The 24,386-nt window shown below is 39.7% G+C and overlaps 1 protein-coding gene across 13 annotated transcripts in view; it reads left to right on the plus strand.

Annotated features, from left to right (window-relative positions):
- ELMO1 (engulfment and cell motility 1) overlaps nucleotides 1–24,386 on the plus strand; it is a 577,880-nt gene that overhangs the window by 416,859 nt on the left and 136,635 nt on the right. Inside the window, exon 1 of one of the 13 annotated variants that reach the window (XM_077119684.1) lies at nucleotides 18,400–20,049. The exons of the other annotated variants lie outside the window; for them this stretch is intronic. The gene's annotated coding sequence lies outside the window, so the exon portion shown is untranslated. Of the gene's footprint in view, nucleotides 1–18,399; nucleotides 20,050–24,386 lie in introns of those variants that run through there. 13 annotated transcript variants of the gene reach the window in all.

Below are 24,386 nucleotides of genomic sequence, written 5' to 3' on the forward strand. Positions count from 1 at the left end.
ATGCCACCCCTCCCTCACCATCTCCTACACTCCTGAACCCCATCTTATGGTTGGCCCACAGACACTTCAAATTCACTATGCCCGGAACTAGACTTGTTATGTCCATGGCTCTCTGCCCTGGCGGCTGCTTCTGTGCTTACTAACTCGAGGAGTAGTGTTATAACCCACCCTGCTTCCTAGGCTTGGAATCTTGGTATGACCCTGGTTTCCTCACTTCTCCTCCTTAGTTGGTCCCTGGAGGCTACAGGCCCAACCTCTGAGATGTCATCTACCTTCTAGCATGAAGACCCTGCTCTCTGCTACCATCCTATCTTGTGCAGACCATGTATTCTCCATTTCACTGGTTTCCTTGAATCTGGGCTTGGCCTACCCATGGTTTCTCTTTCCCTTAGCTGCCAGAAATATCTTTCTAGAACACATAGAAGATGAGAGGTGATAACACATTCCTACTCAAGGAAGAACAGAAGAACAGTCACCACACTCCATCCCAAACCACTTTGCCGACTTTAACTCCTGTTACACCTCCAGCTTATCTCTTGACTGTATTAGTTAGGATTCTCCAGAGAAACAGAATCAACAGGGAACACTCAGAAATATAAAATTTATGAAAGTGTCTCACGTGACCGCAGGAACGCAGGGTCCAAAATCTGCAGGGCAGGCTGTGAAGCTGACGGTTCCAATGGAGGGTCTGGACAAACTCCACAGGAGAGGCTCACCGGCTGAAGCTGGAAGGAAGAGAGCCTGTCTCTTTTGAATCCTCCTTAAGAGGCTTCCAGTGATTAGATTGAGCATCACTCCTTGCAGAAGACACTCCCCTTGGCTGATTACAAATGGAATCAGCTGTGATGCAGCTGAGGTGATCATGATTTAATTCTATGAAATGTCCTCATTGCAACAGAAAGGCCAGCAGTTGCCCAACCAGACAAACAGGTACCACCACTTGGCCAAGTTGACACATGAACCTGACCATGACACCATCTAACCGATAATTAGCTACATTGGTCCTACCGTGAGCATGCCATTCTCTTTCAAATCTTCTTTGTCTCTGTTCCCTAAACAAGGAGGACCTTTCACCCTTTCTGTTGAAACTCTGCGCATTCAAGGACACAGCTCATGGACCCTGGTTGAGCCCTTCCTTGAGCCCTTCCATGGAGGCAGAATTAATTGCTCCTTCTTAAGTATACTTTCTTTGTCCTTTTCTTGTAGCATGTAATATACTCAGTCATACCTTGAGTTTGAAACTTCTTTTTGCCAGTTACCTTTGCTACAAACAGGACTCTGATCATGCCAGTCCCTCACAGCTGCCTCGAAGCTATGCTGCAGAATCCCAGAAGTACTTGGTGAAAACCACAGTCTGAGATCATTATCTTAGTTATCTACTCCCTCTCCTTCTAGACCCTACTCCTGTGCACTGGGGCTAATCCTCATTCACCTGAATTCAATTTTTATCCAATTGTTGGTTTGGAGGAAAAAAAGTAACTGATAATTTTCTCAATAAGATGGTAATGTTCTAAAAGAAAAAAAATAATACATTCTAGAACAAATTCTGAAATCCAGAAATAAATTACATCCACAAGGGAAGGGCTTCTGTGCCTAATACAGGAGAGAAGGAGGAGTAATACTTCACAGTGGTGATTCTTTGAATATCAGAAAAAAAAAATTGAAGGCATTTACAAGACAGAAAGAAAAGGACTATTTTCTTCCATCTTAAAAACACCTTTAGATTTTGTTTTGGATGGAATCTACTGTCTGACAAAAGCCAACTGATTTTTCCTGGGGTGGCGAGGTGTCCCCCTGCCCTGAGAACAAGCAGGGATGCTTGCAAACACATTCATACCCAAAGCTAGGCCGTGGCGAAGCCCTGGAGACAGAGCCTCTAGCTTTTGGGGAAGTTAACTATCCCACATTTCCTCCCTTGTTTCTAAAGAGGTAAAAGGTCTGTAGCTTCTCCTGCAAACAGGAAAGGAAGAATCGCTGTCCACGGTGGCACTAACAGGCCACTTGCCAGCCCTTTGCTGTCAGAAACCTTGACATTTTAGTAGAATTTTAAGAATTCTTTTAGCATGAAACTCTTACTGGGAAATTCCCCAACAACTGAATACCCTGTTTGTAAAGCCGTGCAATACCATACAGCTATCTAAAATCATAGGATGCTCAGACCTCTACATTCAGGGGGAAAAGAACGGTTTGCATGGAGGTCTTCATTTCATTGTTATTTATAACAGAAAGAAAGAAAAGGAAAATAACCCAACTATTCAGCAATATGGATGTGATAATTTATGGGTACATTTAGATGTTCGAGTATTTTTTCAGTCATTCACAATGATATTTGTGAATAGTATTTTATATACGAAAATACTTTTTATTATGTTAAGCCGAGGGAGACACAGGATGCAAATTTATCTCTCGATTAAGTAAAAATGCAAACTATGAAGGTTTGGATGATTTTAGTTTGTTTGCCTGGCATGATTATACTTTTTTATTATATTTTTAATGCTCCACATTTTCTACGCCGAAATATATGCTTTTATAATCTTATATGTGAGGTACAGAATGGTCACCAAGCTCCAGGTATGGAATGATCAGTGGTGCTGGCCCACAGGGAAGTCCTTGATTCTGGACACCCCACACGATAATACATTCAGCCTAGGTTTGCTGATTCTTCCTTGGGATAAGACACATGTTTGGGCCAGCTGTGCTAGCTCCACCAAGCCCCAGCATCTTTAGCCTGTGGTTGATTAGGAATGAGATCAAACGCCCTCTGAAGCTTCATTTGAGGATGACTCATTAACTGGAAGCCAGTTCTGGGCAGATGTGACAGCATTAGAAAAAAATGAGCCACGTTGTAAATGGAGCTGGGCCCCCACCACCTGGACTACTTATAAAATAGGTTTCTAATGGAGGGAGTTTCTGGAGTGTTTTCCAGCATACCAACCTCCCTCAAAGGCTGGGGAGCAGAGGGTTGGGAGAAGGGAGCAATGGGTGGCAATATAGAATGAGTCACTTGAGATGTTTTCAGCAATAACCTCGTCTCATAACTTTATCCGTGATGTTGGCTAGAATGTCAGAGAAGTACTAAGAAAGCTTTCATTTCATTCTGTTTTCGATGTGCATATCCTCTTATTGCAGCACCATTGGTTGAATTTGTGTTTTTGTTTCATTTTGTTTGTTTGCTTGTTTGTTTTTCGGAAGTGCATGGGCCAGCAATCGAACCCAGGTCTCCCATATGGCAGACGGGAATTCTACCACTGAACTGCCCTCACACCCCCCACAATGTCTCTTGAATGTAGATATTTACAATAAGATTAATGTCAGAGACATCCAGAGGTGGTATTCCTGGTATTATGTTGTAAAATCTGGCCCTAACGGCTTCACGATACTTAAGATAGCTCTGAATAGTGATAATTAAGAAATAGTATGTGTGCATAGCAAAAGCAATGTAGTATGTGGAAGTCATTCCACGGAGGAGGGACTTCACATGGAGAGTTTTCATGTATAAAATAGATGCTCACCAGACATAAAAAAACATAAACGCTCCTTTCTCAAGCAGAACAGAGTCTTCTGGGAAAAGACATGAAATACATAAAGGTAAAATTTAATCAGTGGACCTTACTTTCAAGATAGTAAGTCTTTGTTCATGATTTCCAAAGACTTGCAAGAAACATGAGATGATATGTGAAAGCACCTTATAGGCTCTTCTTGAATATTAGTGGAATAAAGGAAAACGAATCCCTTCTTCCAACTGGACTTTATCTGGTGAAATATATTTTTCAGAGTACATGAAGAACAGCTGTGATGACTAACATATACTTGACTCCAAAAATATATAAGCAAGAGCCATTTATTTGGGGCTGAACATATGTGATTATTTGAAATATTTGCTTCACAATTCACATGCTTGTCTGTGTTGAGAGAATTGTAGGAAATGTGTTTTAGAAACCATGTTTCATATTTGCCTTGGGATGACCTGGGGTGGGGGCAGGGATTCATTTTTACGTACAAATGGATAGGTTATTGCCCTTTGGGGCCAATTATTATTCATATTGTCAAATTAACTCCTCTTGCAATTAGGAGCTTAAAGATGCAGGCAAGTACTGAGCAATAAAATAAAATTATATTTTTGCCTAAATTTAATTTTGGCACAAATTAGATTACAGAACTCTTTCTTTGCGAGAAATGGGAATATCATTTACTTAGGGATCATGGTTCACATTTCAAAGCTCCCTTTATGTTTAAAGCAGCTTTACTGAAATATATTCACCCACCATACAATCCATCCAAAGTGTACAGTCTGTGGCTTGCAGTATTTTCAGAGTTTTGTATTCATCACTGCAATCAATTTTAGAACATTTTCATTACTCCAAAAAGAAAAGACCCATATCGCTTATATACCCTTATTATTGACACTTAGCATTGGTGTGTTACCTTTGTTACAACCGATGAAAAAATATGAAAATATTCCTGTTAACTATGGTCCATAGTTTGCATTAGGTGCATTTTTCCCACATACCACCCTATTGTTAGCACCTTGTCATAGTGATGTACATTTGTTCTAATTCATGAAAGAACATTCTTATATTGTTAACCATGGCCACCATCCGCATAGGGTTCACTGTATTATACAGTCCCATGTTTTATCCTCCAGCTTTCTTTATAGTGACGTATATGACTCTAAACGTCCTCTTTAAAACACAATCACACACATAATTCAGTGCAGTTACACTCACGCTAATGTGCTGCCATCATGTCTGTGTATCTCCACACATTTACAATCAACCTAATTAAAATTCTGCCCAAATTAAGCATCAGCACTCCATTTTCTACCTTCATTCTAGCTCCTGGTAACCTTTATTCTAGATTTTAAATATGTGAGTTTGCTTACAATAATTACATCATATTAGTGAGATCATACAATATTTGTCCTTTTGTGTCTGACTTATTTCACTCAACATAATGCCCTCAAGATTCATCCATGTTTTCACATACATAAGAACTTCATTCCTTCTTGCAGCTGAATAATATTCTATCATATGTATATACCACATTTTGTTTATCTATTCATTGGTTGATGGACACTTGCATTGCTTCCATCTTTCGGCAACTGTGAATACTGCCATTATGAACATCGGTATGCAAATGTGTGCCTGTCTTCCTGCTTTTTGTTCTTCTGGGTATATACCTAGCACCAAGATTGCCAGATCATACGCAATTTTCTACTTAGCTTCCTGAGGTACTGCCAAACTGTCTTCCACAATGACTGCAGCATTTTACATTCCACCTGCAGTGAATGAATGTTCCTATTTCTCCACATCCTCTCCAACACTCTCAATTTTCAATTTTTTAATAGTGCCATTCTAGAACGTATGAAATAATATCTCACTGTGGTTTTTATTTACATTTCACTAATAGCTGGTGATGTTGAGCATCTCTTCATGTACTTTTTAGCCATATATATTTCCTCTTTGGAAAATTTTTATTCAAGTCATTTGCGCATTTTTAAAAATTTGGTGTATGTCTTTAAATTGTTGAGTTGTAGTAATTCTTTATATTTTCTAGATATTAATTAAACCCTTATCAGATGTGTGCTTTCCAAATATTTTCCCCCATTAAGTAGGCTTCCTTTTCACCTTCTTGACAAAGTCCCTAGAAGCACTAAAGTATTTAATTTTTGAGGCGGTCCGTTTATTTATTCTTTTTCTTTTGTTACTTATGCTTTGGGAATAAAGTCTAAGAAACCATTGCCTGCCACAGATCTTGAAGGTACTTGCCTACATTTTTCTACTTAGGGTTTTATGGTCCTGGCTCTTATATTTAGGCCTTTGATACATCTTTAATTTTTATATAAGGTGTGAGATAGAGGCACTCTTTTATTCTTTTGGATATAGATATGCAGTTCAACCAGCACCATTTGTTGAGGAGACTATTCTGTTCCAGTTGAATGAACTTGGCAGCCTTGTCAAAAATCAATTGACCGTAGATGTAAAGGTCTATTTCTGAACACTCAATTTGATTTCATTGGTTAATATATCTATCTTTATGCCAGTTCCATGCTGTTTTAACCGCTGTAGTTTTGTAATGTGCGTTAAAGTGAGGAAGTGTGAGTCCCCCATATTCGTTCTTCTTTTTCAAGATGTTTGGCTGCATATTTGGGGCCCCTTACTCTTCCAAATAAATTTGATAATTGGCTCTTGCACTTTAGCAAAGTAGGCTGTTGTTATTTTTTATTGGGCTTGCGTTGAATATTTAAATTAATTTGGGTAGAATTGACATCTCAGTGATATTTAGTCTTTCAATCCATGAACAAAGAACGTACTTCCATTTATTTAGGTCTTCTTTGATTTCTTTTAGCAATATTTTGTAGTTTTCTGCATACAGTTCCTTTACATCCTTGGTTAAATTTATTCCTAGATAGTTGATTCTTTCAGTTGCAATTGTAAATGAAATTTTTTTTCTAGATTTCCTCCTCAGATTACTCATTACTAGTGTATAGAAACACTACTGATTTTTGCATGTTGATCTTATATCTCACCACTTTACTGAGCTTGATTATTAGGTCTAGTAGCTTTGTTGTAGATTTTTCAGGACTCTCTCTATATAAGATCATGCCATCTGCAAATAGTGAAAGTTTCACTTCTTCTTTTCCAATTTGGATGCCTTTTAGTTCTTTTTCTAGCCTAGCTGCTCTAGCTAGAACTTCTAACACAATGTTATCTAACAATGGTGACAGTGGGCATCCTTGTCGTGTTCCAGATTTTAAAAGGAAAGCTTTCAGTCTTTCCCCATTGAGTAGGGTGTGAGTAGTGAATTTTTTATATGGGCCCTTTATTATGTTGAAGTTTCCTTCTATTCCTGCCTTTCAAAGTGTTTTTATCAAGAAAGATGCTAGATTTTGTAAATTACCTTTTCTGCATCAATCAAGACTATTGTGTCATTTTCCCCCTTTGATTTGTTAATGTGGTGTATTGCATTAATTGATTTTCTTGTGTTCCTTGCATATCTGGGAGAAAAACCTACTTGACCATGATGTTCTTTTCATGTGCTGCTGGATTTGATTAGCAAGTATTTTGTTGAGGATTTTTTCACCTATATTCATTAGAGAGATTGGTCTGTAATTTTCCTTTCTTTTTAGTATCTTAATCTGGCTAAGATATTAGGGAGATGAGGGCTTCATAAATGAGTTAGGTAACATTCCTTCCTCTTCAATTTTATGGAGGAGTTTGAGCAGGATTGGTATTAATTTTTCTTGGAATGACTGATAAAATTCACCTGTGAAGCCTGCCATCTGGCCTTGGGTTTTCCTTTGTTGGGAGGTTTTTTATTATTGTTTCAATCTCTTTACCTGTTATTGGTTTTTTGAGATCTTCTACTTTTCTGGAGTCAGCATAGGATGTTCGCATGATTCTTGAAAACTACCCATTCATCTAAGTGGTCTCGTTTCTTGGCATATAGTTGTTCATTTTGATCCTTTTATTTCTGTGGGATCAGTAGTAATGATCCCCCTCTCATTTCTGATTTTGTTTATTTGCAGCTTCTCTCCTTTTTTCTTTATCATTCTGGCTAAGGGCTTATCAATTTTATTGATTTTTTTCAAAGGACCAATTTTTGTTTTTTTTTTAATTTTCAATTTCATTTATCTCTTTTCTAATCTTTGTTATTTCTTTCTGTTTACTTTGGGATTAGTTTCCTTTTCTTTTTCTAGATCCTCCAGATGTACAATTAGGTATTGGACTTTAGCTCTTTCTTCTTTTTAAATGTGAGCACTTTGGTTATTAATTTCCTTCTCAGTATTGCCTTTACTGCATTCCATAAGTTTTAAGATGTTGAATCCTTGTTTTCATTCATCTCAGGATATTTACTGATTTCTCTTGCAATTTCTTCTTTGACCTACTGATTGCTTAAGAGTGTGGTTAAGTGCCATAAATTTCTGCATTTTCCAGTCCTTTGCCTGTTGTTGATTTCCAGCCTCATTCCATTATGATCAGAGAAAGTGCTTCATATAATTTCACTCTTTTTAAAATTAGTGGGGCCTATGTGAACCAATGTATGGTCAATCCTGGAAAATGATCCATGAGCACTTGAGAAGAATGTATATCTTGCTTTTGGGAGTACCGTGGTCTGATATGTCTGTTAAGTCTTGTTCATTTATCAAATTATCCAAATTCTCTGATTCCTTATTGATCCTCTGTCTAATTTTGTATCTGTTGATGAGAGTGGTGTAATTGACTCTCCACCTCTTATTGTAGAGATGTCTATTACTCCCTTCAGTTTTGCAGTGTTTGTCTTATGTGTTTTGGGCCACCCTGGTTAGGTACTTAAATATATATGATTGTTATTTATGCTTTTATTCATGTAAGTGTCCTTTGTCTCATAACATTTTTGCATTTAAAGTCTATTTAATACAATATTAGTATGGCTACTCCTGCACTTTTCTGGTTATTGTTTGTATGAAACATCTTTTCCCAATCTTTCACATTCAACCTGTTTGCATCCTTGAGTCTAAAGTGAGCGTCTTGTAGACAGCATATATATAGATCATGTTTTGTTTTGTTTAAATCTATTCTTCCAATCTCTGTTTATTGATTGGAGAGTTTAATCCACTAGCAAACGATGTTATTGTATAGACAGTACTCACTTCAACCATTTTATCCTTTGGTTGTTTTGTTTTTTTTTTAATGTCACATTTTATTTTTCTCTGTCTTTTAACTGATAATTACCCTTACTGATAATCTTCATTTCTACACTCTCCTCCAAGCCTCTGTGTCCTGTCTTTTCCTTTCAGCCTACAGAACTCCTCTTGGTATTTCTTGTAGGGAAGATCTCTTGTTGAAAACTCTCAGTCTCTGTTTATTTGTGAATATTTAAACTTGCCCTTATTTTTATACAATAGTTTTCCCACATAAAGAATTTTTGTCTGGCAGTATTTCTCTTTTAGCATCTTAAATATATCATACTACTGCCTTCTCACCTCCATGGTTTCTGATGAGAAATTGGCACTTAACCTTTTTGTGTTTCCTTTATATGTGACAAAATGCTTTTCTATTGCTGCTTTCAGGATTCTCTCCTTATCTTTACCATTTGACATTCTGATTACATGTTCTGAGTAGATCTGTTAGGATTTATTCTGTTTGGAGTGTGTTGTTCTTCTTGAAGATGATTCTCCTTCATAAATGTTGGGAAATTTTCTACCATTATTTCTTCCAATATTCTTTCTGCCCCTTTTCCCTTCTTTTCCCCTTCTGGGATACCCATGATGTTTGTATTTGTGCTCTTTGTGCTGTCGTTCCAATTTCTGAGACCCTGCTCAATTTTTCCCATTTTTTTCTCTATCTCTTCTTCTCTCTGTAAGGTTTCAGCAGTCCTGTGCTTAAGCTCGCTGATTCTTTTCTTCTGCTTGTTCAGATATTCTGTTTTATGTCTATAGTATATTTTTAATCTCTTTTATTGTCTTTCATTCCCATCATTTTTGTTGTGTTTTTTATACTTTAGTATTCTTCATTGAGCTCACACAGTGTCTTCTTAATATTCTTTTTCTCTATAGTCATATTTTCCTTCAACTCCTTGAATTGATTTAAGAGATTTGTTTGAACATCTTTGATTAATTGTTCCCAAATCTGTCTTTTCTGAAATTTTAATTTGTTCCTTTGACTGGGTCATATCTTCTTGTTTCTTAGTATGGCTTGTCATTTTTTTCAGGTGTCTAGACATCTGATTATCTTGATGAGTTTATTCTGGATGTTCGTTTCTCTCTCTCGCCTAGGCTTTTCTTAGCTTTGGGCTGAGGCACTTCTTTAATATGTGGCTAAACTTTTTATAGACCTTCAAGAGTGCTCATGTTTAACTGACTGGATGTTTTTCTGCTCTTATTTATCTGAAAATTACCCTGGATATACACTACAGTTTTTGAGTTTGCACTATGTGTACAATTATTTCACCCCAGGAAAAAGCTTCCTTCTCCAGGAATGTTAATCTATTCTATTTGCTTTTTATTCACTGTTATAGCTTTTTTTTTTTTTAACACTTTTTTCATGGTCCTCAGCTACTTTTGCCATGAGGGCAGATTCCTGTAGGAGAATCACCCCAGAGAGGGCTTTCCCGAGTCTGTTTTTGCCAGTCAAAGCAAGGTCAGGGACCTGTGTAAAGGGACAAAGATTGACTCCAGTGTGCCTTGGGAAGGAGACAATACGGACACCAAATTTCTCTTTTACAGCTTCCTGGTCTGTACTTTCCTGGGCTATCCAGCAGCTGGCATTCTTCAGCCACTGTTTCCCTCAGTCCTAAGGTGGTACTATGCCTTTAAAGTTCCAGCTTACTCTGCCACTGTTGAGGCTGGGATGGAAGCAGAGGTTATCAACTGCTTTTGTCCAGGGTGATTTGAAACCATAGCTCAGAGCTGGGGCCAACTAATCTGCATTCACTAATCAAAAGCCACAAACAGTGCTGGGCTATCTACCCATTTTCTTGGGGAAGAGCTACCCTTCAGCAAACTGTTCCCCACAACCCTAAAGAAGGCCCTATGACTTAATTTCTCACTTCCACTTCTGTTGGTTGTGGGGTTGAAATAGAGGCTGCTGTCAACTTTTGTCCTGCATGGGTTGAAACCCACACAGCATTCCAAATTCTGTCATCAAAAGCCACTGTTGGTGCTCAGCCTTGCCCTGCTCCTATCACCATTCTTGGAGAAGAGGACTTTCATTTGCAGTCAGGGACTGGTTCCCAGGGTGACCTGCCAATTGTGTGTGGGACGGGCACCAGCCTCCTCCGTGTGAAGAGTTTTACTCACAGCTGTTCCCCACAAGGTATCAGTCTCTTCCTTCCACTCTTCCTTGGATGCTGTACAATGTTCTGGTCTCTGAAGCTCCCAAGCAGTTGTTTTAGGCAGCTCCTGGCTGTTTATTAGCTGCCCTGGAGGATTCACTAAGTCTTGAAGCTCCCTACTCTGCCATTTTAGATGGAAGCTCTCAAAGCACATACATTTGAACATATAGCAGAAAATAACTTGAGGCTGTCAGGTTTTCAAGCTGTTGATTTTGAAGGAGTACACTTAAGAACAGCGAGCCTGTCCCTGGGGTGGTAGTCCTGCTTTAGCGTGAGTAGGGACACAATGAGTTGGTTTCCAAGAGAGGTGATGGGTTGTTACTGACCTTAATTGATGCTGTGGGCACATAGTTGTGGTGTGATTGGCTTCTGATAAAGCCATTGTCTTTACCCAAGGGAAAACTCAAAATAACCAGGTATAAATAGGACTCATCATAAAATCCCATCCAGTGTTTCCCTTGGCCCTGTGGGTGGCCTCACCTTGTGGTTCCATATGTGGCCCTGTGCAAACCTCTTGGACTCCCTTCTAAGCCCCCCAGCCTCCCTTTCTGCATCTCAGAACATTCTCATTTACATTCAGTTTGTTCAATCGCAGGTCATATTAGGAACGTAAAAGGTTGTAATAGGGATGGATCTCATTTCAGAGACCGTAGATCAACATGAAACTGAGACTAGGAAGGGATCACTTGCTATGGCTTTCAGCCCTGACATTGTTTTCAACTCTCAGCTTCTATTTCCTCATTTATAAAATGAAGGTTTGAACCTGAATAGTATTTTTTCCTATCAATACCACAAAGCCATTTGTTCAGATAAAACCTTGTATGTCTAGGTTAATAAGTGCAACAGACAAAGCAGAACGTCCTCTGGTGGGAACCTAGAACTCTGCTTTCCTAGTCTATACCTTCTATTCTCTAACATGCAGAATATCACATGAAGACACTGACCTAGATCATCATTAAAGTCTTCATTCATTATATTTATTTACATAATCATCAATTCATTCTTCCAGGAGCTATCTGTTGTGCGCTACCATGTTCTAGGCATCTCTCTGGTCACTGGGGATACAGCAATAAACCAAACAAAATTCCTGCCATCATAGAGGATAGATTTACATAAATCTATGTATGAGACAGAGAGAGAGGGAAAGAGAGTAAGAGATTGATTATTATGTCAGATATTGGCAAATGATAGAAAATTCAAGTAGGAGAAGGGAAATAGGGAACATGAGAGCTGTTCTTTTGGAATGGGCTGACAGAGAAGTCTTCTTTGAGCAAGCTGTAATTGAAGTGTGGGATGAACTGCGTGACTGCCAGGGATGTGCACCCAGCAGAAGGAACATCAAGAATAAAGGCTCTGAGATGCAAGCGTCTCTCCCAGGAACTATCCTCAGAGTATGGACTCAGAGCGGCCCACACTCTACAAGGGTAGCATAAAACCTTTGTGTACAAAGCTCTTGAATTCATAGAGATGCCACTCTGACTATAAAAATCCACATAGTTAGTTATCCATCTGTCCAGCTTCTGATTTCTTATTGCCCAGATTTTCAGGCATTGGTTACTGATAATTTGCTTTCTTTCCTCTCCTAAGCTCAAGTTTTGATCCCTAGTGCATGGCCTTCTTGGAACTGACTGCCTAAATCTCTAGCATTTTCCTTCTCTTCCCTGCTCACCTGGGAAAACTGGGCTTTCTAGTCTTTATTGATCCTCTTGATTTCCCTCTTGCTCAGTGGAACACACACCCATTCTTTTCATTGCCTCTGGGTTACTCTGTCCTGCTGCCATGTGATGCCTGTGTACGAGGAGACCAGAATTATCTGTTAAAGTAGGTGAGTTTGTGACCATAAGCTGAAAGAACAAAGAATGTAAATGCGTCAAACATGGCATAGTTATAGAACATCGTGAACCATACATAGATTTAACTTCAGCAAATGGCTATGGAATTGGTCCTCTGATTGAGAATATCAGAAACTTTTTTTCTCACGAGGTAGAATTATTTGCATGTGAGGATGATATGTGTTTCAGAATTGAAAGATGTCTCATTGTGCACTAGATCTGTTGACCAAGAAAGGTAGGATGATGGTCCAGAAGCTTCCCTCTCTAATGGTGAAGAAACGGTTTCTCATTTAGTCCTTTCTAAAAGATATCCTCCTATTGGCTGAGTAGCTTTTTGCTACCATATTGCCAGTGGACATGCTTGGCAGGATTTAGCTGAGAATTTTGGCATTTTCATTTTCGTTTTGGCATGAATTTTCATCAGCCTGTAATTTTGGAATGCATTTCCGTGGTATATTTGGAAAACCCAAGCTGAAAAGATGACAAGCTTTCAGAATTTCACCAGTCCTCCTCATTTGAAGGAAATCAGAGTTACAGAAGATACATCAAATCAGCCCTTATTCTTTGACCCCTATGTTCTTCTAAGGTCAGTGCATTCTATTTGGTCAAGCCATCATTCTCCGTGGACTTCCAGACCTTCACCTTCTAACCTTATGAATACAAATTCATAGTCAGATATTGGTGCTCTGGAGGAGAGAGGGAAAAAAGTGTGGTTTGGCAGTCTATTCATAAACAGGTTGGCATTTTGTTGATATGGTTTGATCAGTGTTTGTAGGTTTTGTGTATATTTTAGGCATTTTGGGGGAGAGGGGAATAGCAAAGCCAGGGAGATAAACTTCCTTGTGTTCATGCTCATATTCCATAACTCAGTCTTAGAATGCTATCAAGTCATTCCCACTTGCTCCAGCCCATTCTCTGATGAGTGAAGGCTCTGAGGAAGGTGTGGTATTCTGCTTATAATGCCCCACTGGGTCCTAAGTTTGAATCCTGATTCCTTCATTTGCAAAATAGTAACCACAGGCAAATCACTTAAGTGTCTTGGGCCTTGGTTTCTACATTTGGAAAATGGAACCCTGTGCTATCTCAATGCTAGGGTGTCTGTCTGGCATACTGTAAGCATTACATATGCATTTACTATTATCATTGCCTTATCCTCCACAGATGGTGAGAGTATGTCATGTAGAGTTCTGCATCCTGGGATCTAATGATAAAGTAATTAAACACCACATTTTTTATGTTCAATTTGGGGTCACCTCACCATAAGAGTAGGGAAAAGAGAAGCAGCTGTCTGTGGCTGGGGCTTTTTTAATGGACTATAATTGTGGTTAAACCCTGTTGTGGTAACAAAGGAGTTATAGAAGTTATCCTGACAATGTTTCTTTAAGACATTGAGTATGTTTAGGTTTAAAATGTACCATTTCTCATTCTAATGGTGTACAGCATTTGTGAATGTAATTAAGGTCACTGAATTGAACACTTAAAAATGGTTGAAGTGAAAATTTTATGTTATTGTTTTACCAAGATTATTATTTTTTAATGCATCATGTGAGAACTTCAGAGATAACTATATCCTGGGCAGCCCATATGACTAGAGGAATATCTTTCTAAGAGAAATCATTCTGTCTCTTGAATGAAATAAAGCATTTCAACTGAGCCAATGGTAATTGTACCTCTGGCCAATTAGAAGTGAGTCCCTACTTCTGACCTCACAGCCTTGAGAGATGGCATAGTTTCTTAGGGCTCTTTACCAAAGTTCCACAAAGTGGATGGCTTAAACAAGAGAAATTTATTGTCTCAAAGTTCTGGAGACCAAAAGTCTAAAATTAAGGTATTGGAAGGGCCATGCTCAGCTGTAGAATGTTCTGTGCCCCTCTCTGGGCTTCTGGCAGTGGCTGGCAATCCTTGGCATTCCTTGGCTTGTGTTATAACTCAGTCTCTACCTCTGTTGTCACATGGCCATTTTCTGTCTTTGTGTCTCCTCTCCCCTCCTTATAAGGACACCAGTGGGGCATGAGTGGACCCCAGTAAGGGTCCACCTTACCCCAGTGTGATCTCATTTGAACTTGCCTCATTCCGTCAGTAATGACACTATTGCCTAACCCAGGTCACATTCTGAAGTACTGGAGATTAGAATTTCAACACAATTCATCCCATACCAGGAGATGTGCTCTGGTCTGGTCTGTACTGTAACTGCTCTGTCAGACAGGGGTGAGGGTATAATCTGCATGTGAAAGTGAGGGCAGGATGCCTGAAGAGGGCTAAGCTGTAGTTGGCGGTAAACCTGCTGCAACACACATGGTCCTTATTCAGAATTTCCTTGAGATTCAACTTGACACTATTGGCCTCCCTTGTAAAAACAAACCAAACAAACAAAATTGGGGCACATAGTAGCGACGATCTGAGGGGGTCATTACCATCACATCTATTCCCAGAGGTAAATATGTATCCTGATGAAATGGATGCCCAGATTGTGATTAGTTGGCTTTTTAGTGCTTAATATAAATGGTGCTCATTTCAGTTGAAACTAAGGTGAACTGCATGGATAACAAGTCTAGCAATCATTCCACAACCATCATTCCATTTTATGATCCAAAAATACATGTCATATAAACCGAATTCTTTTTGGATTTGTTCATTCAATTTTAAAAGACTTCGGAGTACATGAATTACATCAGATTTCGTAATAATACATGCAATGAATCATGTTTATGGAAAGGAATAAAATTTCATTAGATTGAATCTGCCCCAAGAAAATGCACAGATACATGGTACCAGCAGAGCAGACTCAAGCAGAGCTGAGGGCACAGGTTGCGATGTGGGAGTGAAATGGGAAGGGAGGTTTCTTCTGATTCTTACTTAGATGCCCAGGTGGAATTTTGTGTCCTCTGAATTTTCCAGCTACTTACTGATGATTCCCTTCCCTTGTTGTGTATATAATAAATAAATCTGCATGTGTTCAGAAGTTTGATGATATTGTACCTAAAATACTCCAGCATACAAAGCTGTTAGATATATGCAGATCAGCTTTGTACTAATTCCTGAGAGTGTGACAGGCAGTAGTTCTAACTATCAAGCTGATAAAAGCTAGGTTTATTGATTGATTGATTGCTCTGTAAGCCCATGTATACTCTTTTCATCAGCACCGTCCAGAAAGGGTGAAATAGCCAATATTGATGACCAAATTTGCTAAATTAAGCACCCAGTCTGTGATCTTAGTAACAAAACGTCCTAGACAAAATTCCATGGAAAAATTGTCTGGAGGTTTATTCAGAAACTCTGTGTGAATAGTCTCTTCTAGAAATGTGGATGTAGCTGCTTGTTTCTCAGAATGAAAACCATGGTTAGCTAGGTGAACCAGAGTTTGATTGCTGGCTTTTGAATAGCCAATCAGACTGAATGCTAACAAATTATTCTAACTTGCCATTTTACTTAAAAATTAATTTTCTAGGAAAAAATTAACCTGATAAAAAAATCTTAGTATAATTCACCCTGTGTCCACCTACCTTATTGCTGGCAGGCCTGATAGCATCTTGAACTGCCTTGTGAATCTGGTCTTTAGGGATCTCCATGTACTTTCTTCAGAAATCTACTTACTAGGCTAGCTGCTGAGCCCCACAGCATGCTGTGTACCCACCCTCAGCTTAAACCCTGGGAGTATGAAGGTGAGGCTGTTGTGGTGTTGAAGGGATCTTTGTGATAGCCTGGAGCAGTGACAACCTCCATTCTCAAAACAATGCTCTTTTCCATTTTGTACATTAAAGATGAATATAAGGTTATTACACAATCTTTTCTTCCTTTATGCAAACACCTCTTAGCTGTGAGGTGTTCTCCCACTTTAGTGTGTATAAGAATCCTCTGGAGTGCTCAGGAAAATATTCTTAGACTCCCCACCCCCAAAATTCCAATTTAGAGGGATGTGGTAGGCCCCCAGGAATCTGCATTTTAATGAGAATTTCAGACAATTCCGGATAAGAGCAGTCCTCATGAATTGCACTTAGAGAAACCGGGGCTAGAAACTACTGTTCAGATACCAGCTCTGCCACTTAGTATCTTTGTGGGCCTGGTAAAGTTACTAAGCCTCTCTTTGCCTCAGTTTCTTCATCTAATAGGGATAATAATAATAATGATAATAATACCTACTTCACAGGTCTGTGCTGAAGATTAAATTGGTTACTGAAGATAAAGTTGTTAGAGTAGTACGAGGACTATTTTAAATGCTCAGTAAATGCTAGCTAGATCAGTTCAACAAGTTATGGATGCCTTAGTATAGATCATATCAGTCCTGTTCAGATCTAGCTGATATCAATACACTGAATTAATATTGAGTTATGGAGGGAGTGTGGAGGGAGGTGGGAATCATTTAATGGAATACTTCAATGGATTTCCATGGCTCATGGGATAAATTACAAAATCTTTAACAAGGTCTTTATGATCCTGCTGATGTGGCCTCTGCATGTCTCCTGAAGTGCACCACACACTAGCTCTCCAGTTGCTCTTATGGAATCAGGCACATAGGGCTTCTCGCAAGTTTTTAAAGATGCCATGCTCCCTCTTGGCTCTCAGGCCTTTTGTATGTGCTTCTCCTTATGTCTGGAGCACTCTGTCCCTCACCTTCCAATTCATTAATTTTTACTCTTCCTTAAATATCACTTCCTCCAAGAACTTTTCCTGACCTCGTTGACCAAGGCAAGTCTTTCTGTTTCTGTGCTCCTAGCACACGTGCTGCTCCTTCAAACCTCTTATCACAGCCATACTTTACAATTTTTCCTTCCCCTACTAGAGTCTTTGTACTGTAAGACAGAAATCATGTTAATTTGTTTTTATCAACAGCGCAGTTCCTGGTGTATAGATGCTCATGAAATTTTGAAAAAATTATTAAATTATGGTTGTTGATGTTCTGGTTATGATACGTATTTCTACATAAATACAGTGAGGCGCTTTGGACAGCCTCGAGAGGATGAGAGGGCAAAGGGCAGTATCCCTATGGCAGAGGAGGATAGGTGGGAGAGGTTAGAGGAGATGTTCTGGAAAGTGGTAGAGAAAATGTGAGAAATCCATGTCCCTGGAGAGTGAAGGTGATCTCTAAAGAACTCAGAAAAATTGCCAAGCTGGGTGCCTGGGAGGCAGAAGAAGGGTGAGAATCTGCTCTAGAGATCACAGTGACACAAAGAGACAAAATGGAAAGCCAGGTTTCAGATTCCTCAGAGTATATCCAGCATCAAACCGAAGGGCCAGAGCTGAGTATTTGGAGATGGATGGAAATGGGATTTGGACTGAGTCATTCAAGAATTAGCAGGGTCCAGGGTCACTGTTGCATATTGGAGAGTAAGTATGTGGTAAATGGAAATCTCCAATTCCTCCTCGCGATGTAAACAAACATAGCTGCCTCTCGTGCACCGCCACCCTCTTTACAATCTACTGTAAACTTTAACCTAAAGAATTAGAGGGGTATTTAAAAAATATGCTTGTTGTCTAACAGCCTTGAAGGCACCCCTCAAAAAAGTTTGCCATGGCATTGCTCAGAGCACACAGAGGTGGTTCCAAGCAAATATTTAGAACGAAGCGATTAGACCAGGAGACTTGTGGAAGATCTTTATAAACACAAGATCTTCAGACACAGCTTCTTCCCTGCATTAGCACCTCAACAAAGCATCCGGAGCATGGGGGATCTCCCTGGATTTCCTCAGCTGATTTTCAGTCCCTCCTACTCCTCCTGGTTGCTTGACCAGATTTAATGCCCGAGTCCGGGATGTGCTGCCTTCATTTCAAGAGCCAGAGACATGCAAAGAGCAGTTCTCAGCCCACTCCAAAGCTTGGTCTGTTTTGTCAATGGGCTGAGGGTACCAGGCCTGCAGAAACCTTGAGGAAACTAAAACTGATGATAATGGGGCGAAGTATTCCTTTCTCTGTAACTTAAGCCAAAATTACATGATTTTTTGATACCACATTTTCAGTCACTCTCTATAGACTTGAGAGCTTCCCCCAGACCCACGTAGAAGTACCGACCGCTGATCCCGTCCTACCCCCGACCCCATCTCGTGCCTGACTAGCCATAAAGCCATTTGTTGCTCAGTGGTGGCCCCTGCTGGTAAGGAGGAAGATAGCAGCACATCCCGGACTCGGGCATTAAATCTGGTTAAGCAACCAGGAGGAGTAGGAGGGACTGAAAATCAGCTGAGGAAATCCAGGGAGATCCCCCATGCTCCGGATGCTTTGTTGAGGTGCTAATGCAGGGAAGAAGCTGTGTCTGAAGATCTTGTGTTTATAAAGATCTTCCACAAGTCTCCTGGTCTAATCGCTTCGTTCTAAATATTTGCTTGGAACCACCTCTGTGTGCTCTGAGCAATGCCATGGCAAACTTTTTTGAGGGGTGCCTTCAAGGCTGTTAGACAACAAGCATATTTTTTAAATACCCCTCTAATTCTTTAGGTTAAAGTTTACAGTAGATTGTAAAGAGGGTGGCGGCGCACGAGAGGCAGCTATGTTTGTTTACATCGCGAGGAGGAATTGGAGTATCAGTCCTGTCCGTGCCAGCCCTGCTGGGGTACACTCTGCATCTCTGAGCATCCCTGGTTTGCATGCACTATGTGAGAGAAGTGATGGGATTCCATGACATTTCTGGACAAAACACTGCATGTGAAGAGAAGGAGGGCAAAAGCAAACTCACACCCAAATAAAAGTAAGGAGAGGGGAAGAGATGAGATTGCAGTTGATTATGGTTCTGGCAGCAGATGTTCTACATGAATCCAACTCGCTGCAGCCAGTCTGTTTCCATGGCAACAGAATCAGTAATTATTGAGCCCAGGCACTCTCTCCTCCTTTCTCCCAACAAGGTGGAGGCTGATGCATATGAACTATCTCCAGCCCATCACCAGTTTTCTTTCTCTTCTGCTTTTCCTTTTTTAAGTTCTTAATAGGAAAAAGTAGGATATTGAAGAGTGCCGAGAAGGGAGCCATCCGTGGTGAAGGGTCATAGAGCATTATAAATGAAGTTATTTTTCTCTCGTGGTACTGTAAGAGAAAAAGCTCTTCCTAGAAAAGCCGATGATCTCTGAAGATGCTAAATAAATGAGCAGGAGTTTCCCTGGAATGGAGGCTCCCTTTGATTGGCTGTGCTTTCCCCAATCCCTGCCAATCGGAGCACCCCTGGGCTCCGGCTCCATAAACATAAGCAAAGCTACATGCTTATTCTTCTGGACTGGAAGCGTATATACCATTCAAAGGTGTGTGGCAGCTCTCTGTTCACATGGCTCAACTGGAAACCTTTTTCATGAACAAGCTTACTCAGGAACCAACCGGTATTACAGCACATTGTTCTGGGAGACGACTCTAAGTCTTTTTGCGCAGGCAGCAGCTTAGGAGAAGCAGTTGTAGTTGGGAAAGATGGACTTGCAGGAGCTTGGTGAGTAAACCTTGGTCTTACACATCTGTCTGCCAGTGTTAGCAGCTCGAGCTAAAATGTGGCTTTGTCCTATTGTCTGCCGAGAAAACTATGAATTGGCATGAGAGCATGAGCATGCATTCCAGGGTTCCCGTGGTGTGGGAGGACTGTATTCAAAGGCTGAGTGCATGGCTCGGCCGTGATTGGATTTACAGTTGACTGTGTATCATATATACTGGGATATTGGTTTGTCTAGCTAGGATTAGTGTGAGGAGTGGAGTTCTGCTTTATCTCCCGGGACGTTGATCCGTTTCAAAAAAAAGGTGCCTTTAAAACTAAATTAACAAGTCAACGCTGTGCATTACTAGGAAGAGAGAGAAAGATGCAGAAGTGGAGCCAGGAGCTGGTGTTTGCATTGTAAGGAGAGAATTTATTACAAAGGTCTGTCAAACACTTCTTCAGAACCCCAGCCATGGAAGGAAGCATCTTTTTACCAAGCGCTGCTGCTATTTGCTTGGGAGAGGTGCACCTGAGCTAGGTCGTGTTCCTTCCTTCTTTTATGAAACGAGTTTCTAAATTGAAATAGCCTCTTTTTTATTATTCATTTATTGCAAAGAAGAGTTAGAGTGCAGTCAGAAATATTTTAACATCAAAATCATGCCAGGAATGACTGTTCAGCATCTTTTTGAACCTCTGAAAACCAGAGAGGGTTTATAAAGTTATATTCAAGAATTGGCTCTTCACCAAGAAAAGGATGTTCTAAAGCTATTGCTCTGCTCCCTGGGGTTTAATTTTCTGGTGATGAAATTTTTTATTTTGTCGGGTAGAATCAGGAGAATAAGAGGGCAGTGCTGTAAGCAGGCAATGGAGGGGCAGCACAGAGAAGGATCAACTCTTTGCCTTTGGGCAACCTTCTAGATACAAACTTAAAAATATATGTGGTAAGACAGACCCCAAGCACAGTGTGGGATTTACAGGCAAGTTACAGTCTTTCCTCGTGTAGAGAGGAGGGTATATTGCCTTTGGCTTGGGCAGAAGGAGTGGGAGCTGAACTTGTGGCTTCCATCTCTGCTAAGAGCCTGTCTCCAGAATCTCTGTTTGTTTTGATGTTTCATTACTGTTGCTTTTTTGAAAAATGTGATTTCCAATCTTCTGGGCAGGGAGCAGTGATGAGTAGACCTGGTGTCTTCTGTTTTACCATCCACTTGTGTTCAGATGACTGAGAGAGGAAGAGGAGAAAAGCATTATCATCTGGTTCATGAGAAAAATGCTCTTGGAATAGTCTTACACAAGATAGCCATGGCTTGCCCTTAAAAAAGAAATGTTCTTTTGACAGAAGAGAGTGTTTGGGGTCTTCACATGGCTCTAAAATAGAATTTATTGTGACTTAAATGGAGTCTGTGATGAAATAAAAGAGCTAGGAAGGTTTCACCAGCAGAAGATGCCCCAGCAGGGTGAGGGTGACTGTCCTCTTTTCGTGGACTCTGTGTCCACGAAAGAAATGGGCTGGTACTGCAAAAGGACAGAGTTTTCTAAGCATGGGTTACAGTGCATGAGGAAAACCTGGTCTTTAGACCAGGCCTGTAACCTGTTTGTTAAGGGGGTCTTTCTAGAGAGATAGGCTGGCCTCTGATCTCAGGAGGTGCAGGATGGTCTGATAAATTGAGGAGTTCCCTGATCAGAGGCACATCTGTGCATATTCCCTCTCCCTGCTGCCTGTTACTCCTGGAGTCCTCCACAATTTTAGGCAGTCTGGTGTCTTAGTGGATGTGCACTAAGTAGAATCATCTCAGTAGAATGACTCTTCTTCCTCTCTTGGTCCTTTCTCTCCCCTACTGATATCACTTTATATGAGTGAAGTGCTGGCACCTGTTGGCAAGAATGAGCAAATGAACTAGCCTTTTATAGAAGCGTAAAAGTATTTTAAAAGAGAATCTAAAACAGTAGTTCTTAACCTATTTTTGGATCATGGTGCTCTTTAAGAATTGGATAGAGCCTCCCCCTCTCCTTCAAGAAAATACATTTATGCATAACTGTATAGCATTTGATGACAGATCATTGCAGGGCAAAGGAGGCTCCCTGCCCTGGGGGAATAGCCAGAAATTTATTATACCCTGAAGTTCATCATCCGCTCCGTTCATTCAAATGGCTACAACGCTTGCCCTAAGCAGTGGCACCTATTCCTGACCAAGGCCCTGGGCATTCCCACCTCAGGCTCAAATAAAGAAATCTTGGAAACGATTCTAGAGCATATTGGTTTTCTTACTCCTGAGCTTGGAGGGTTGATGAAACTAGAGTTGGTGATGAGATTGGAAATGAAAGTGCCCTTTCTGGTTCCCAAACCATTTGTTCCCTTGACTAATTAACGTTCTGCTTATTCCTGAAGAGAAGTCTCTTCCCCACTGTCTCCTCCTGGCGTTGGTAGGAGGCAGGACCTATTTGAAAGATAAATGTGAAGATACAGTAAAACGAATTCCCTTACATGTTCAAGTGAATGTTAGAATTGCAAGGATGTAAGTCCAAGGAAACATAAATGCATTGATCCAGTCACTGACATTAAACATTTGAATGATAAGAATTTGAATGATAAAATTCCTCAGTTCTCCTGGAGTTGTAATAAAATCAGGTACAACAATAATAGTTAATATTTCTTAAGCATTATTAGCTGCCAGGCACTATTCAATACACAATTATGTATGTGTAACAACTCATTTAATCCTAAACATTTTATACTATATTATAGTATAATATGTATTATAATCTATTTAAATTTATATTTCATATGTTTTATTTGGCTTATTACATTATATATTTGTATATAATGAGATATAGACTATTTAAATATCTAATGTAGAATATTTTATAGAGAACATATAAAACATATTCTATTATGTGTATATATATAAAGTACTGTATTTTATAAATGATGAAATCAAGTTGCCAAAATAGTTAAGGAACTTGCCCTGGTTTACCCAACTGGGAAATGGTAAGTTCTTGTTATTTCCACATGAGGAAATTATTGAGGTATTTTGCATTCTATTTTTCATGTTGTCTTTGAAAGCTAATGTGTAGATTTCACACTTACCAGCCCATCTCATTTCAAATGCTAAATTTTCATAGAAAACCTATATCTAGAGTTCATAAAATCTGCAGTTGAAAAAGTAGATTCACATGCCCAGACTCTTCCAAATGTACTTAAAAGTTTTCCAAATTGAACATCCATTTTTTTTAGTTTAAATTAATAAAATTTAAAATTCAGTTGCAAAGTCACACTGGCCACTCATTTCAGGGGCCGGAAAGCCGCATGTGGTTAGAAGCCCCTCTTGCACAGTACAGTGCTAGAGGCTCAGAGGACTTCCCTCACCCAGGTGCTCTCCCATTATATCCATCATGCCATGAGACCATCAATTCTTTTATCTCCGTAAGGTACCTAGAGGATTCACCCTGGTAGCAAAGGGAGAAACAGAACATTAATATTCTCAAACATGTTAACTTTTGCCCTTATCCATCACTCAGAGCAAACTCCACACGTAGCTAACTCTCAGTTACTTCACGACGCTGTTTCCCTGGGAGAATTACACGGTGTGCCTTTTTTTGTTACAGAAAGGTAACCTCATCCATCTGTACCATTTTTCAGTCCCCAAATGTTTTGGCCCTGCTACTCGCTGTACGATGGGGCTACGTCCTTTATCTTGTAGTATGTTCAGGGAACACAGGTCTATTTTCCATCATAAGCTTAGGAAATCATAATTTGAAGAAGCAAACTCTGCTGCAAAGAGAAAATTCCTAATGAGGACACCTATAAATTAAGGCTAATGGGTGATTTAATTGCTGTCATCTTATCCAATTCTGTGAATTTTTTTTAACTAGAAAATATCAACTGAGTAATTCTTTCAGGTAATTTGGTCTTAAAATCCTTACCTTCAACCACATTGATGCAAAATGTTACAAATGGGAGCTGGCATATGAGAACTCTGTATTTTCTGCACAATCCTTCTGTAAACCTACAACTTCTCTAATAAAAAATGAAAGAAAGGAATAACATTTTAAAAAAAGCCCCAAAATTCTTTATCTTCAACACCAGATGTTATTCTATTTATCCACTCCCCACATGGCAAGTGGACAGAGAACGCTCACTCTTAGCTTGGTCCCTTTAAACCTTCCTTTAACAAAGAGTTCTTTTAGAAATTCTACAAAAGATTGAGAATTTTAAAAATTCCATGTACAAGCATCTAATTGTTGAATAACATCTTTAATGGCAGTTGTATCTTCTGGTCCAACTCTTCCCACTACCTGCATATTGGACAGAATTCCAAGGATGAATGCCTTGTGCATTTAAGCACTCAAAGAAATGCAAC

Source organism: Tamandua tetradactyla, chromosome 1, assembly GCF_023851605.1.
Source record: "Tamandua tetradactyla isolate mTamTet1 chromosome 1, mTamTet1.pri, whole genome shotgun sequence".
Lineage (NCBI taxonomy): Eukaryota > Metazoa > Chordata > Mammalia > Pilosa > Myrmecophagidae > Tamandua > Tamandua tetradactyla.